This window comes from Perissodus microlepis, chromosome 8 (assembly GCF_051167445.1).
Source record: "Perissodus microlepis isolate ML-2025 ecotype Zambia chromosome 8, ASM5116744v1, whole genome shotgun sequence".
NCBI lineage: Eukaryota > Metazoa > Chordata > Actinopteri > Cichliformes > Cichlidae > Perissodus > Perissodus microlepis.
In genome coordinates this window covers 4,013,845-4,031,320 of record NC_140468.1, presented here as the reverse complement: position 1 = coordinate 4,031,320, position 17,476 = coordinate 4,013,845, and the positions used below count along the sequence as shown (strand labels likewise).

General features: G+C 41.2%; 1 protein-coding gene across 7 annotated transcripts in view; it reads left to right on the top strand.

The window, feature by feature from the left end:
* The window catches only part of LOC146381146 (SRC kinase signaling inhibitor 1-like), a 145,370-nt gene that overhangs the window by 55,154 nt on the left and 72,740 nt on the right, over positions 1 to 17,476 (top strand). Inside the window, exon 1 of one of the 7 annotated variants that reach the window (XM_084937083.1) lies at positions 5,917 to 6,341. The exons of the other annotated variants lie outside the window; for them this stretch is intronic. The gene's annotated coding sequence lies outside the window, so the exon portion shown is untranslated. Of the gene's footprint in view, positions 1 to 5,916; positions 6,342 to 17,476 lie in introns of those variants that run through there. 7 annotated transcript variants of the gene reach the window in all.

Genomic DNA, 17,476 nt, shown 5'->3' with positions numbered 1-17,476 from the left:
TTGAACTAGGACTGATTCAGTGGTTTTAGAACCTCCCAGTAAGGACTTGTTTCCTTATGAAGTCCTAATCTGATCAATAAAAGCTCATATCGTGTATGGATTATGACACAGAGCCACATCCACATTTTTATACAAATCTAGAGGGGGGGTGCATCCTCGGGGGAGGTATGAGTGCTCTCCGAGGGCTGTCGGCTTCTGCATGTGAACATTTTCTTCCTGAGAGATAATAGCAGCACATCGGCAGGCCTGCAAACCCAAACAAGAGCATTATGTGGCGAGACGCCTCTGGGGCTTTAGACACATGGATGCAGTGAAGGCATGTTTACGACCTGCTCGCTGGGCCAGAAATGGCCACCTTCTCAGCGGTTATTACCTGAAAAACGTCAGCAATAGAATATGGAGAAAAGAATTGAAGTGAGACAGCGAGCGAATGTCAAAATGTGAGACACCTCCCTTCATCAAATCTCCTCCCTCCCTTTGCTCTGTCTTTTTTTTTCTTTGCTTCATATTCTCAGCTTCACTCTGCCATCCATCAACGCATGCTCTCATTTGATACCTGTGACAGATGGTCTGCTGCAGCTCTTCTCTGTTCGGCTTTAGGGAATAGCATTCAGCCATAGGGGCTTATTTTCAGTCTTTCTCAGAAGGAGATGATGTCATATTTAAAATGCGGGGCTGGAGCAAACAGCACCTCCCGGGGCTAAAAAAATTAATAAAAACCGCCGTTCCTCTAATGGCCACTTGAGTCTGGTTTCAAAAACGAGTCAATCCCGACAGATTTAAAATGTTAAAATGTACAACTTTACAGTGGAAATAGACATTTTCAAAACCCAGTGTGTCATGTCACGTTGCTATGTCCATTTTTCATAGTCTGTAGGGTCATTTGTGTCATTTGTGTCATGAATAGATTCCTTTATCAGTTTTCTGATTTTTACCCCTGGTGGCTGGAACATGTACACTATCTATAGAGACCAAACATGTTGAACAAACAAGTTGAAGATTTTAACGTGGGGTTTGTTTTGGTTTTCCAGAAAACCTCTGCTGGCCATTAGAGGAACTACAGTTTATTTCACTTCCATCTTGACTTTTTTTGCATTTATCTTTATTAGCACCCAAGGTTTCTCTAAGTTATAAAAGCAATAGATCCAATACATTTATTACCGCCATTTAGTCCTTTGTCCGGACACATCTGCATGTAAACTTTAAAAAGATCCTACTGTACTCAATCCTGGTGCCAACCAGTGTGATGCTGTACCTTATTAGTGAAGGAAGAAGCCTGAATGACTCATACAAATGGTCAGCTGAGCTGACCTGGATCTGTTGCCTGAGAGAAAGTCAGAGGGACTAAAATGTCTCTGGGTTTCATGAGATGCTTTTCCAGGGTCACAGAACTGGACTTGGCCTAACTTTGGTTAGAAATGAGGGCAAATCCAGGTAGGGTGCAAGCATGCCAACCAACTCACTGCAAGCCGAGTCGCTCTGACCGGCTGTTGTTTAAAGAAAGCTCCAACATATAAAGGAGGGCCAGAATCCAAAGTGCTTGTTGAACCCCCAAGTTAAGGTCAGGCTGTCCTCATTCTTATGGGGAAAAAATGTGCAGATTTGTCAAAGGCTCTAGTGTGTCCTAGTTATACAGAAGACATTCCTGCACCGAGTTCTGGAATTACTGAGATAGTGCTGTCAGTTTCAACACATTATTTTTCTGCAGCAAACGGGTGCATTTTACCCCAAACAGGATTATTATATAGGCCAAAGTCTGCATTTGGGGCTTTGAAGGCTGGTGGTGACATCAGTTGCAGGTTTGTCTGTTCCCATCCCATCAGAACATTTACTTTCCACGTTGTTTGGCATTTCTTTCACTTGCCAATTTTAGTTTTTCTTTCACTTCTTTTTAGTGCTTTAGAGACTAAAACTCGGTTCGAATTGGAAAAACATTGTGGTTTTTATAAAAACCTTCAGGAGAGGAATGAAAGAAAAGACAAAAATCCCTTCACAACAATATCCCTCCTTATTAATAAATGATGGTTTGGGAATGACGATCCCACCTACCAACACTATAACCCAGTTTGTGAATGAGCCACGCCAGCGGTTGTAACAAAACAGCAAAGACCAACCAGGTTGTTGACCATCTAACATCTTTACATAGGCTTCCTTTGTCTCTGAACTTGGACTGTTATCTCTCTGCATCCAGTGTTCCCATTGGATGAAGGCACTTGGTATGTAACGGCGTGATGAAAGCTGCATCTGACCATAAAACATCCTCATCTGATTACAAAAAAATGGCTAACAACTTGATATTCACAAGTTGTTGGACAATAAGCGCCGCCTGCTTTAGTGTTTTATTCAAGACGATATGAAAGTAGTGATTGAGCCCATAAACAAAAGTGTTTGCTGAGGTCAAAGATTCATAGTTTTCCCATAGACTTCTATAAAGTCTGATCTCTTTTTGCAACCGGACCGATCACCCCCCTGCTAGCCATGAGAAAGAATGTGTTATTAAGGTCATTCTGGATGGGCTTGACTGACAGAACCAATGTTCCCTCTAATTTTTCATGTGTCTGAGCGAACACACAAACTGCCTGAGCGTCCCTTGGACCACTGTGAGCAACAGCAGACGTGTGCACTGTGGTCACGCCAGCATCGAATCCATCCAAGTTACATGGTTTATTAAAATAATCAAATTACAGCATTTACATTTATGTTAGACTAATTTTAATTAACTGCTTTACATTTTTTTACAATGAAAATGTAAAAAAACCCGTCTTGTTCATGACCTGTGTAGCATGTTAACACTATTGGAAGTAAAAATAACTTGAATTCCAATTTTGAAAACACAACTTTCTTTTCTTTTCTTTTCTTTCTTTTTATAAAGCTCTGACTTGTATTATGAGTCTGTGGTCTGGGAGAGAGTCTGTAACTCTCTGTCTGCAAAATACAGTAAATAATGACCAATGTTGGGCAATTAATTATATAGTTACTTCTTCAAAAAAAGATACTGAGTTATGCAAACAAAGTTTTTTGCAGCTGTTTACCTAAAAATGCAGCCAAGGTGTTTTTTTAAATAAACATTTCAAACTATTTACAGAACAATCAGCTGTTCTGCATCAAATTTGATGCCACACAAATTATTTGTGCCACTCCAAAAATAATTTCTGTCCACTATGACATAAAGGAGAACAACAGCCTGATACCTGCAGGCCTGACAGCAGGAGATGTATCACTGCTGTAACACCTGTAACATTCAGCAGTCACCTCATGGTGTCTAACAGTTTGGCCAGGACTGGACTGGGACAAAAAATCGGCCCAGGCATTTTGACTAGAGACCGGCCCAAAGGTATTATAGGAAAAGCCATAAAGCCTTTGAATGAAAACAGACGCTGTTGTGACAGTGATGTACAGTCTTGTTGGTATATGTATGATTTCTATACATTTTACGTCAGATAAAAACTTTGATTGTAAGCTTCAGATAATTATTTAATAACAGCTAGACATTTTAAATGAGAATAAGAAAGTATTTCTTTGTGCCCCCCTTTCCCTGTTAATGCCCTACCTGGCCCCCTGGCAAAACCTTGCTAGATCCGCCCCTGCACAGTTACCAGCTGTCAGCTACATAAAAAAAGGATCCTGGTGTTATTTGTCTCTCAGAAACAGTTCATAACTCCCCTTCAACTCATTCATGTCACCTAAAAGGTAAACCTGTTTCTCCATCACAGCTCTGATGATTCAGTAAGAACATCTCCTGGTTTCATCTTCATGTTTCCCTCTCACCAGATATCCAAACCGACATCATGACCAGCAGCTTTTACAGCTGTGGCTCCAGCAAACATCAGCTGATACTAGAAAGTAATATTAAATACATTCTAACAACAGCTGATTAAGCTTAAACGTGCTGCTGTTGTTTAGCGCCACATCCGCCGGTTTCCTCTTTCTGCCGCAAAGTGGGCGATAAACAAACAAGAGAGAAAAGCCGATCAGCTGATCATTGATCAGTTTCATGATTGAAGTAGCAACAGGAGAGGGAGGGTGAGAGGGTGAGAGAAGAAGAGGCAGCTGTGCAGCGTAACAACAGAATAAATCCAGCTTTGTTTCTTTTTCCATTCTAGCTGAAGTCCGGGACAAACTGTGTTCCTTTTCACCTCAACACGAAACCGTCTTTTTACAGGACGGTTGGCAACTCTACTAACTGACCTTATGAATAAAATAAAGTTCACTATCAGTAACATCATAGCACCCACCCAGCTGTATAGAAACTCTGTCATGCTAGTACGCAGTACGAAAAAGTCAGCACAACGAAAATAAACTCCACCTAAACTTGGTTTATATCTGACCCAGATAGACTGCAGGTCATAACTTCTTACCTGAAGATCAGTTCACCTGACACTCAGACCGGCGGCTGCCTCGGGTCTCCCCTCCTGCCTCCCCTTTCTCTCATCCACCTGCTGGCCTCCACCACTTGCTAATGTTACTGAATCTGAGGAAGCACTGCCACCACCAAACAACTGAGTTATTTTTACACACCGACCAGCATCTGGTAAATCCACCACCTTTCATTGTTTATATCGTTACAAAGAAAAAAAAAAGTCACCGGGCCACCGAGCAAATGCCCAATATGCCCGGTGGCCAGTCCAGCTATGGTCGTGCTATCAGTTAACCCTTCGCGTGCCAACTGTGGCACGCGTGCCGAGGGTTGCCGACCCCTGGTATATATGAATGTGAATCGCATTATTGGCTGGACTATGGGATAAGGTGGCATCGTTTTAATCCCATACGGGAGCAGCCAGTCACTCACTGACTAACACTGCAAAACAGAATTGTTAAAGTTTTAATTTTAATTTCAATTCAGGTTAGATTTTTTTTGTGCGCAACACAGATTTTCTGTGCGCAGAGACCCCAGCAGTGCGCAATTGCGCACACGCGCAGCTTAGAGGGAACATTGCTCAGAAGCACGCCCTTGTTTTATCTACAGTCTGTGGTTTACTGTAACTTCAGAGTCAGCGTCTGACCATTTTCCAAACCAAGTAAGCTGGGTTGTTTTCAGATGTTTGAATTGTTTTCAAATGCTCCGTATTTTCCTTCTCCTCAGCTGATTGTTGTGTTGAAAATACCCCTTCAGTCTTATATCTTCCAAAAAGAACCAGTCTGCATACTGTATCATAATACTAGTGTGGAACGGGTTATTTAGTATTCGTATGTACGTCCATCCATCTGATCGCGTGGGCAGCAGTTTAAGCAGAGACAGCCACGCCTCCCTCTCCCCACCTACCACTTCTAGCTGTCCTGGGACACTGAGGCATTCCCAGGGCAACAAACTCAATCTCTCCAGCCTGTCCTGTGTCTGCTCCGGGTTCTCTTGCCAGATGGGTATGCCCAAAGCACCTCACCTATAAGAACGTGTCCTCTGTGCCCCTCCCAAATGCCCGAGCCTATCTCTTAGCCCAGGCACATTTTTGTAGTATCACCTAAAGCAAAGAATTGCTGAAAATATCACAAATACTTTCAGATGTATTCTAGTCCCGACCTCCTGAACTTTGTCTGTTGAGCAATAAGCAGCTGTGCTATTAATGTCTCCTACAGTCTGTGGCGTCATCCCTGTTTACAGCAGAGGAGTCCTTCCTCCTCTTCGCTCTGTGGCGGGCGGCTAATGCACAGACTGATTGATTACCTGTCCTGATTCCAGCTCTGTATTTAACACAGGCTGAAATTGATCTTCTCACATCACCCTGAGAATGAAAGCAAACAAACCTGAGCATTCTCCCTCTCCTCTTTCCCCTCCATGTGCTGCGTTTATTTACCCAGACCACACCTTCTTTCTACTGATGAAACAGGGTGGACCGAGGGAGAGGGAGAGAGAGATGGAGAAACAGGTGGAGTCTGCTGTCGTCATGGCAACCCACCGTTTCCCCATATAAGGCAACTGAGTGATATCATATGGTTGGCAATGCTTGGGCTTTGGAAGGAGGCACACGCTGTACTGAGTGAGAGGCGGCAGCAGCGGGAGAGAGAAGGAGCGACAAGGAGGGAGGGGTCGTTTTATCGTCTCTGTCCGGGATGGAGGGGGGCGAGATAGAGTGACAAACACAAGAGGACAGAGAGAGAGAGAGGAGGAAGAGGAGGGTGAGGAGGAGGAGGAGGGGTAGGAAGACGTGCTAACTGCCTCTTAGGCGCTACTACGGGCACCGGCGAGGGGGGACTCTGGCGGATTCTCGGGGCAAGGGAAAGACACACACACACCAACGCACTCACACACACGGAGAAGCCGCAGTGGAGAAAAAATGGAGAGGGGGGAGGAGGAAGAGGGAGGCGTGTGGAGCGGGAGGATGCGCCGTCATTAAGTAGAAACGGTAACTCACTCTTTTTCCTGTGTGGTGCTGCCATGACTGTGTGACGCTTGGAAGGTGATGGAGAGGAGGGTGGTGGAGTAAAAGTAAAGGTGTGTGTGTGTGCGTGTGTGTGCTCCTCATGTATGTGGATGCAAAGCCAGGGAGAGCTGATGAGTGCACACACCTCTTGTGTTTGAGTTTGTGTCTGTGTGTGTGTGTGTGTGTGTGTGTGTGTGTGTTTTTTTTTTTTTTTTTTAGAGGGGAGGGTCCAGTTGTTGTCATGTAGTCAGGTGAGGGTCAGGTGTGTCCGAGGTGCCGCAGTGATGCATGTGTGGACGCGTGTGAGGCTGGGAGTGCACATGTGTTGATGTGTTTGGGCTTGGAGAAGGAAACAGAGTGATGTGAGGGAGGGAGGCGGGGGTGACGGGGGCACAAAGATGGCTAGTTGGCATGCAGGTCAGGCGTGCACGTCTCTCTCTGCTCATCCCTCTCTTTCCTTTCTACGAGTCCTGCCTGTCTCAGCGTGTATGTGCGCCTTGGGATTTCAGCTCAAGTGACTGAGAAATATTGCAGGCAGTAATCACCGAGTCACGGTGCATAGGGGGCCTGTTTGCGTTAGATGAGACAGGTTTTATGTTCCAAAAAATGTCCGCTTGTTGGTGCATTAAATTATCTGTGGAGTGACTTGGCGGTGGATTCCTTTTCTTTTCTTTTCGCCACTCCAATTTAAGGCGAATAAATGTGGCGAGCAGGTGATTACCCAGCACACAGCACGGTGCGAATGGGAACGTGTCAGAGATTAGAACACAATGGGTGCTTGACTTTGCAATTATCAGATGTTTGTTGCTGTTGCTGTAATTCACACGAGAACCTGGGAGAAGGACCGTGACATTAACGCCTATTTTCCTCCTGCTGACGTGTAATTATGAAGCCGGCGCGCAAAAGTGCCTCCGAGCTGAAAATGTGAAGCCAGCTGGAGGTTAGAGGTTGTAAGCTCTACATATAGAGAAATAATCCTTGACAGGATTAAGTTTCTTTGGAGAGAAATAGTCAGAAAGTGAAATTGGGATACATGAATTTTATTTTGATGGCAACCTTTTGATGACGAGAGGGCAAATTCAGGCAGGATGGCGATTTTTTCCTACATCCTTTTCCTGCCGCTTGCATTGTAATGAAAAGTTTTTACTTACTGGGGTTTAAATTACTCGAGCATAGCAGACATTTCTGCGTATCAAATAATCAGAAAATGAATAACTTTTATTATCAAATAAAGAAACACACACTCGCTGGATTTTTTAGGAGAAAAAATATGCATACTAAATGTGCTTATGTGTGCAGCTACCCCCCCAAAAGCCCATTCTCAGCCAGGAAAACCCCTGTGTATGAGATATATTGCAATATTTTATATGAAAGCAACATGTGGGAGCAATAAAATCTGTACTGATTACATTTAAAAGCAGTTTCACACAACAGAGCAAGTGTTGAAGAGGATAAAGCTTTAGCCATCCTTATTTTCTTCATTTTTATGGGCTAAATTTCAAATAAGCCAGTATTTAAACACACATTTAATCACATATTCTACCTGTCATATGACCAATGCTAAACTTTTCTTTCCTTCTGCTGAATGAAAAGGGAAAAGGAGGAAGTTAAAAGCTCCCTCTGAGATTTCTTCATTTGATGAAGTTGTAATATTTGAAGATGTGTTATGGTCAGTATTGATATGAAGGTTTCTTCCTTCCATATTATACTGGAATATTGATTTCTATCCAATATAATCTATATAATTAAGCTGAAATTGTTTAGTGATCTCCTACATTTTGAATATCAGACCTGTAAGTCACTCAATGGTGATTTAATGGCCACAAAGACTGTTTGGGGACAAGATTCAAGGGTAACACATGAGGCTGATGATGGGAACAGGCTTTATTTAGTCATTGGTACTGAATCAGTGATATGAGGTGATGATGATGTTCTTTAGTTATACCAACATAGCTGCCCATTGGCTCATGGGAAACACCAGCAATACAATAGGACCCATTTCTAGCAGATGAGGGGAAATGTAATCCAAATAAATCCAACATCAGCTTCAGACTACACACCCTGATTACGGCTCGATGGGGAGAATGTAGGACGGCTCTTTGCGATGGGAACAAAACTGTTCAAACCTCTATTGTAAGTCTTTATGAACAAAAAGCAGCGCTGCTTCTTGAACTCAGCACGACGTCTAAATAGAAAGACGAGTAGGTTCAAAATTCTTCCCTTGATTTCTGCACGTTGAACCAATAAAAACACGAGCTGTCGGGCGTTTCTTTCTACCATTAAGCATCGTACAGCTTCAATCAGAGCACAGCAGAGGAGAAACGATGTTGCCTCTGTAGTTTGTTGGAGTATATAGTCAGTATTACACACATGGCTCTTTTATGCTCCATGTTTTTGAAAATTGCAAACGACTGCCTTCTTCCCGATGACGTCGTGTGCGTTGTGTAAGACGCCCTGCGTGCTTCGCTGGGGAGGAGTGAGCAGTTTACCAGATCTATTATGACTCTAATATGTCACAGTGACCTTTAACAAATAAGGCCAGGAGATTAATCAAATTTGACTTTCAGTTCTGGTTTCTGGCTTCGACTGGTTATAAAATCCAAATAATTGTGATTAAAGACTTCAACTGCAAAACTAACTGTAGGCAAACCTGTGGAAGGGTTAATAAGAGTTGCATTTGTCTCCTGGTCACTTGAGGCCTTTCACCTAATTTGAAAACTGACAGCCAAGTCACCGCTTTCTATTGGCTTCCCTTTGCCTCCATCAGTATGACATCATTTGACAGAGATGGCCACCTTCGCCAGAAAGGCTGTATGGTTAAAAAACAGGTGCTAGTCTTTGCTTTTTTGCTCCCTATCAGAGTACTCTGTGTCCCCAGCAGAGCTTCTTTTATCCATTTACTCTCCAAATGAATTTTATTTAAAATGATAAAATGCTTGTGCGTCTGTCTCTTGGATCCTTCTGATCATATAGATAAGATAAAAAAGCAGAAGAGAAAGCAAAAAAAAAAAAAAACGAATACATTTGGATTAAAAATGTGCTTGTGTGAGTGTTAAATGTTTGATTGGAAGTGTCTGAGTTAGGCTGAGGCACACTGAGGCTGGGTGGCATGAGATCAGGTACAGCATGATGGCTCTGTTTTGGTCACCAGGCTTGGAGAGCGGCCTGGAAGCCTCGCACTGCTCTGAAATCTGGGTCACGACAGCCCACAGGCCTGTTGAGGTCTTTGTTTCCTCTGCCCTGCTTCCTTCACTCCATATTTAAAAACAGCAAGATGAATTTTGTAAAGTTTAAACTTGAGTTTCCAGGAGAGACAAGAGAAAATACTGGGGATCTATACAGCTCCCAGAACAGCTGCTCAAACAACAATTAAGTTCCACCTACACCTTCATTTTAATTATTAAAGGAATTTGTTATTTCAAAGCTCTCACCGCGTTTTAATGAAGTTTAGACGCACTGACAGAAAGAAACCCACCTGTGCTTTATTAAAAACACCCCGAACTGCAAGTCGGTATTCAAATTAAAAGCCCTGAAAGCACATTTTCTCAATCAGCTTCTGACTGGGAACGAAGCGCTCCAGAGTGAACAGTTTCTGCTTTTTACATGACAGAGTTTCTATATTTCTGTTTTGTTTTCGCTCCGCTCGTCTCACTGGTGTTCAGTGTGAAAAGGTGCTTCCACGTATGTCCACCCACCAGTCAGTATTTTTGGCAGCTTTTTAAACAGAAATGCCAAATGACAGTTGTGTGCTTGCTTTTGAGAGTGGAAGTCTCAGCAAACTAGAGGTCATTGTGTTTGAGGCTGAGACACCTCTGAGCATGTTCACATTCCCACTCATGAGTAGTCATTGTGGAAAAATGTTCTCATAAACATATCTGCTGTGGCAGGTACCAGCACAAAGGTCATATTCGGTATTTTGTAAAGTCTTTATAAGTGGCAGGTTTGGAGATGAGTGCAATCCAGTCACAGACTGTATGAAAAAGATGGTTTTGCAGATTTTCACCACCGTATAAGACTTGTAATTCTGCCTCAGGGTCACGGGGGGTCTGGAGCCTAAGCCTGATGCCGAGCTACACCCTGGATCGATCACCAGCAGGGTCAGCCGAGAGAATTCAATTCATTTGGATGCAATTCAGTTTTACTTTAAGTGCCAAACCACTACAACGGTCAACTCAAGGCTGTTTATACAATACAGTAATAGAGAGAAACCCGAAACAAACAAATAATCAAGTGAGCAAGCACTTGGTGACAGTTGGAAAGAAAAACCTCATTTTAACAGGAAGATCCTGGCTCAGGGCAGCCATCTGCCACAGCCAGTTGGGGACTAATCACCAATCACCTTTTTGTGTGGAGTTCGTGGCTTCCTTCCACAGTCCAAAGACATACAGGTAGTGGGGTTAGCTTAACCAATCATTCAAAATAGTTGTCTATGCCTCTGTGTTAGTCCGCTGACAGACCGGCAACCTGTCCAGGGTGAACCCTGCCTCTCAACCTGAAACAGCCCTGGGATAGGCTCCAGTCCCCCTGCAACACTTAATTGGATCTAAAATAATATCATTACCCATATAATGTAAATACAGACTTTATTTTCATCTAAACTGTAATTTGTATCAATGTGCTTGAATTTACTTGAGTATCTGTTTTGTAGAACAGAAGCAGAGAAAAACAAAGGAATTAAAAAATGTAAAAACTAGCTTTTTCTGTTGCGGCCTTTACTGCAGTGACTTTCTTCTGAATTCTTCTGGACAGTATAAAGATGGAAAGCAGTCAGTGAATCTAATCAGTATCATTTCAACATTACCTTAAATCTAATTTGATCTTTTCTACCCTTTATGCAACTTAAAACTGACCATGAACACCACAGCTGCTCCGCACCAGCAAATTACTGTAAACTTTACTACAATACTGCAAACTAACCCCTTTTTTTTTAGCTGGTATTCTATTTTTGCAAGGTGTTTCACAATAAATAGTTGTTCAAAAAAGCTCTAAAATAAATAAGGACATTACATGTCAGCTTTAAACTTCCAGCCTATCAAATGTCACTGAGCAGTGTTTACCTTTAAATCTAATCTCCGTTCTTCCACTCCTGACTTGTCTTTCTTGCATCTTTCTTGCATCTTTCATGCATCCCTGAGTGACGTTATCTCACTTTCCTTTCTCTCAGTTTGAAATACAACAATTGTACTTTTAGCTTGCAGACACACTGTGTGTCAAACAGGACAGAAACAGTTTGTGTGTTTGCTGCTACATGAGCTCATAGAAATGATGCATTTGAAAATAAATGCCACTTAAAAAATGTTACTTCGCTTTATGCTTTATTCTTCATTCTTCATTCCAGCCCACTCTGACGTCTGAATGTAGTAAATAAAATTATGCATTATGTGGGTTTTTTTGCCTCTCATTGTGTCTAATAAGCACCAATGCTGGATTTACTTTTATGTTTCTTTGTCCATTAATTTAGGTTCAAATCAGTTTGATTTCTGGAGGCAAACAGTGATGTAAAAAAAAAGCTCCCCTTAGTTGTCTTAAACCTAAAGTAATGAGTCTGTAGGGAGTAAAAGTAAAACGTTCTCAGAAAAGCAGATACTCAAGTAAAGTACAAATGCCTGGAAAAATGAAGTATTTGTTAGGGGCCACCTCTGCTGGAAAGCTGTAGTTTTTTTTTCTAGATAACTGTAACTGGTTAACTGGTTTTCTAGGGTTTCCATCTCCCTGCTCCCTCCCATCCTGCTGTTTCTCTCATATAACTGCTTTACTTCAGTTATGATTGATTGGACTGAACGTTTGTTTAATTTCACCCAAGTTGACAGATCTTCTATGAAACACAGTCTGCACACTAAATCCGTAGTGTGGCTTTTTTACAGTCTTCCTTACGTCACCCCAAACCAGTCACTGCAGATGGCCCCGCCCCTCACTGAGCCTGGTTCTACCAGAGGTTTCTTCCTGTTAAATAGGAGTTTTTCTTCCCCACTGTCACCAAGTGTTAGCTTATATGGGGGCATCTGGTTATTGAGGATTATACTCCATTATTGTAAGTTCTTTAGCTTAGAATATGATTTCAAGGAGCAACATGGCAGCTCATAACCACAAGCTAATCACTGCATAGACACTCCAGCTAAATGCTGAATGAAGCAGTTGCTCTCTGAGCTGTTGTTTTCACCATTTCAGGTGTCCTTATGACAAAGATGCAGTGAAGAGTGAGAATAAATAGCGGCAATTCGAGCCACATGTGTGATTTTTCTTCTTTCTAGATTTGTACAATGGGTAGCTCAGTGCAGTTGGAAAGATAATTATTGATTTCATCTTCTGGAATCAATAACTCAATATTGTAGAAATACAAACAATGTCTCTTTCCAGCTGTAGTTGTAACATTTTTCATCAAAATTCTCTGATCTGGACAATTTGATGAGAAAGTGTGCAGAATGAGAGATGTGTCCTGAAATGTCTACAAAGTGCAACATCAGAAAAACTGAAAAAGTACAACAAAATTCTATATATGAGATAAAATCATTTCACACATCACTGTTGGTCTCCTGCTGTTTATTGTAGAAAACTGTTGGGGAAAAAAAACACTTTTTCCCATTTAATTCCATTTAGGAAAATATTTGTTACATGGTATAACTTCAGTTATCTAATGTCATCAAAATGACTTCACACATCAGTAGTCTTGTGAATATGCCTGCCAGATTAGGCCATAACGTCTGGAATCCCCACACCCTCCTCACACACTAAATGGGGTGGCTGTAGCTCAGGAGGTAGAGCAGGTCATCCATGAATTAGAAAGGTGGTGGTTCTATCTTTGGCTGCTTGAGTGTGCATGCCAAAGTGTCCTTGGGCAAAATACTCAACCCCAAGATACTCATGTATGTGAATGTTGGATAGAAAGCACTTAGGTGTAGAAATAAGTGCTTGGGTGAATGAGGAGTGTTGTACAAAGTGTTTTGAGAACTTATGTATAGTAGAAGAGTCCTGTATAGGAACCGGGATTTTACCATTTAAATAGGAAAACCTAGTCAAAGAGATTTTTTTGAAACATGCTGTAAACATGTTGGACATTTTAACATGGAAGTCTTTTGGAACCGTCCTCACGTGACCATTAGAGGAACTTTTTGGGCTTTATTCTTTCATCTGGGAGGTTGTCAGATCCATTTTCTGCTTGTCCAGCAAGGGGGTGTGGCCAATTCTAGGTGTCATTGGTGTCATGGGCTGTGAGGCGGGGCAAACACAGGACAATTCACCTGTCTACAGTAAGCATGTAGTTGTTGTCATGTTTTCTGAATTAGGTGCAAGTGCAACGAATTTGATACTCTAGTTATGTGAGAGTTTCACGACTCTTCTGTGATCCTGACTTTTTAAAAATAATATCTGTCCATAATCTGGCAGACAGGCATATAAAGACCTGGCAAAGCATTCAAAAACACCTCTGTGGTAGATTCAGCTACAGTAAGTGAACCCAGGATCACATTTGTTTTGCACTGTGTTGACTTTTTCTCTGGACTTTAACTTTGTTGATTCCTTTTGTAGTCATGGATATTTGATGCCATGCAGCAGTGTTGTAAAGTGCTGGGGCAACTGCATTACTATGATCAGTTCTGCACACTCACTTCTCCTGAAATTGTTGCAAATCGTTTGTTGTCACAGCTTTTTGTAGATTTTTTAGAGTTCTGTATTGAAGACAGTGCAAACTGAGATCTGAGCGTGAGAAGATAGCTTTGCAAACACGGTGCTCTATGATATATTAGAATGCACTGAAAGGTAATTGAGCTGGGAGCAGTTAGGAGAGGTGTGTTCTTCCACATGAGTAATGATTTATTGTAGTAATGTAGACGGTAATCATACAGCACAAAGTAATTGTGGAGAGGGAGTTACGCTTCTCAACTCAGTGCTGCTTTATTTTGTAAACAGCTAATAGCCAAAATTTGCTGTGCTTTAATATTTTTCCCTTTAACCTTTGTTCTTGATAAAGATTGACTTGACTTGGTTATAAGTCAGACATTCACCATTTACTGTTGACTCAACCTCTCACAGCCTCTGACATCAATCAGATATTACTGAGACGTGTTGTCAAATAGCAATAAAATGAAATTATTAAACATGTGACATCTGGCTTGGAAAGCTCCGTGTTGTTGATTTTAAAGGTTTACTTCTATGATGAGTGTGCTAATTTAAATCCCACTTGGTAGATAACAATGGAGTAAGGTCAGACTGTATAGTGTTGTTGGCGGTGAGTAAGCCCAACTGTTTTTTTTTTTTTTTTGGAAAATAAACGAAATAAATCCTGATCACAGATCTCTGCCAACGCTTTTTAATTCTCTCAGTTCGTTATTTAGATACTGGAAAATATCAACATTCTTCAAGTCCTCCGCTTAAATGTTTGTTGTTGCTGCTTCAGTGATCTATGAGGGATCTGCTTGGTGCTTCTGGTCCAAATGCAATTATGGGAATGACTTTATTTTACTTTATTTGACAGAAAGCTATTTCACCGTGATTTTTGACCGTTAGATAAACAAATGTCTCTGTAAGTGAATGAAGTCCTGATTAACAGCATTGGTTAGAATAATTTCTACAGTTTTAGTTTGAAAATTAAACAAAAAAAAAAGGAAAATTCAGGTGGAAAAAAACATGAATTGGAATAAAAAAATAAATAACTGGAGAAAACTGAAATAACTTTAATGTAATGTAATATGCTTTGTTCATATTGTTTAACATACTGCCATTAAAAATGTCTTAAATGTTAACATTTTTAAACATTTTAAGTATTTGAAGTACAAACAAACAAAAATAAACTCGAAATGAACATTCAAAACCAATGAAAACGACAAAACTACGACGACACACACAACAAAAGTTTCTCTTTGTAGGGATACTCCATATTAACCACATACGAGAGTGTTTCTATTTTAAAATATCACCAAACTGCTCATTAAAACACAAAGACAGATGACTTTTAACCAGGAGAGCTGAGTGCACGATGCACGGGGGACTGCTGAGTCATTGCTGCTCGCATGTTTGGTTAAGCTTAGGCACCAAAATGTCTCAGATATGGAAGAGACTGTGATTTGGTTACAGACAGAACATTTCGTGATACCAAACACATGCTGGTTAGTAGCTGACAAGTTGACAACAGCAGCACATATTTTGCTGCTGAAGGCAAAAACAGCCTGTGGAGAATCAGCATCAAATACACACACAGTGACATGCTGGTAGACATTTTTATTGGGTTATTTTTCATCTACCCACAAGTTCAGTAGTCCGTGCAGTGACGACTTAACTGTTGTCTGTTTTTTTTCCTGCCAAATATTAAAACAATTGAAATAAAAGGTTCCTTGAAATAGAAAAAGAAGCTACGTGTCGAATAACAGACTTTTCATACACTGCAAAGGGGTCTTCAGAGTACCAGCATCCTTTATGTGTATTTTCTTTCTCACTATCATAAAGATTTGTATGAACATGTCCGACTTTAGTTCACTCATTCAGCCAGCATCTACATATAAGTGAAAGTTGAGGAAAATAGTGGCCGGTGATTTCTCTCTTCGTTCAGGAAAGACTGGCTCTGATATCAGTCATCATCGAGCATAACATGTATTCAGGCAAAGGTGTAAAAGCCGTGGGCTTTACTTGAGTGGTTTTACCCTTTCTAGCAGATGTTGAACCTGCTGCAGGGATTTGAATTTCCCCTTCGGCTACAAGAGCAGATGATGAGGTCTTCAGTCAGTGTTCGAGTTCATCCGCAGGTTTTTAATGGGACCTGGAGTATAAGTTCTTCCACATCAAAGTGAGAACATTTTGTGCGCAGCTGGTTTTGTGCACAAAAGTGTTTGATCGCAATAGTTGAAACTGTTTTAAATTGTTTTAAAAAGTAAGACTTCATAAATTAGCTCATGCGTCAGTTCAATAAGGAAGATCTGGATCCCTCATCTTCCTGTTTGCTCGGGTGTTCAGCTGCCAGTCTGTTCTTTACATCACTACCACTTTCCCACAATGTCAAACTCAAAGCTGTCATCATTTCATTAATCCAGTCGTTTTCTTTCCTGCCTTCTTTTAGCCAGTCAGCCTCCAGTTTGTATCCTTTATTCTTTCCCTCGTAAAGACGAGGCCTGGCGACGTCCATGGTACCCTTAAGGACGAGTTTTGAAACTTCAGTATACATAAATAAGGACCTGGTTTGAGGACTATTAAAATAGTTTCCAAGGGTAGCTCCAAAGCTAGAGACCTAGACCCTATACTGCAGGTGCCCAGCCCTAAATCCTGTCACCACTGGGATTCCATTTTGCCACAATGGATCATTGGAGTCTAATTGTCAAATACATTCATTGATTTCTCTGTCTCAATAAATCATGTTCAGTTCTTCCAGATGAACTAACAATTGCTAGTTTGCTGAAATCATTAAGGAAATGAGGAGATTGATGATGCTACTGAAGGGTTCCCTCTAAACATCAAAAATAGGATTGGTTGTAAGGGATTGGACAGCCTGCCTGTAAGATCACTAATAACCCAAACAGTTACCACCATGGACTTCTTAAGGTGGAGCAATTCACCCTTTTATAATGCGCACTGTGCTTCTCAAACATAACAACAATACAGCTGCTGCTGAGAGATGGAAAAGCACTCTGAGAAGTTTATTTCTCACTTCCAGTTTGGATAAAAAAGAAGGTAGACTGTCGGAGAGCGTTATTCACATACAGTAATGAGTGATTTAGCCGGCTGTAATTAGTGACCAGAGAGATGGATGTCTGCTAAATGGCTAAAACAGTATTAAATTATGGTGTCATAGCACAGACGTCTTTCATAGACTAACCCATTCATTTGGACGAGATAACCCAGTGTCTCTGAAAACTGCTAAACTACACACACGTTAATCTAGGCAGATTAAATTTATTGCACATCTAATAATATTGGAGACAATGCTTTAACATAAGAATTCCTTTGCTTTGCAAGCTATTGTCAGTAACGCTAAGTTATCCGCTAATCCTAGCTTGTTTGGGCTGCATTCATAAAGTTGAATGAGAGGAATGCAGAGATGCAGATACCTGCTAATTAGTGCTAAATAATCAACTGGAGCACACATTTCTTGGACAGTCTATTCTTTGATGGCTGTTTTAAGCAACAATACTATT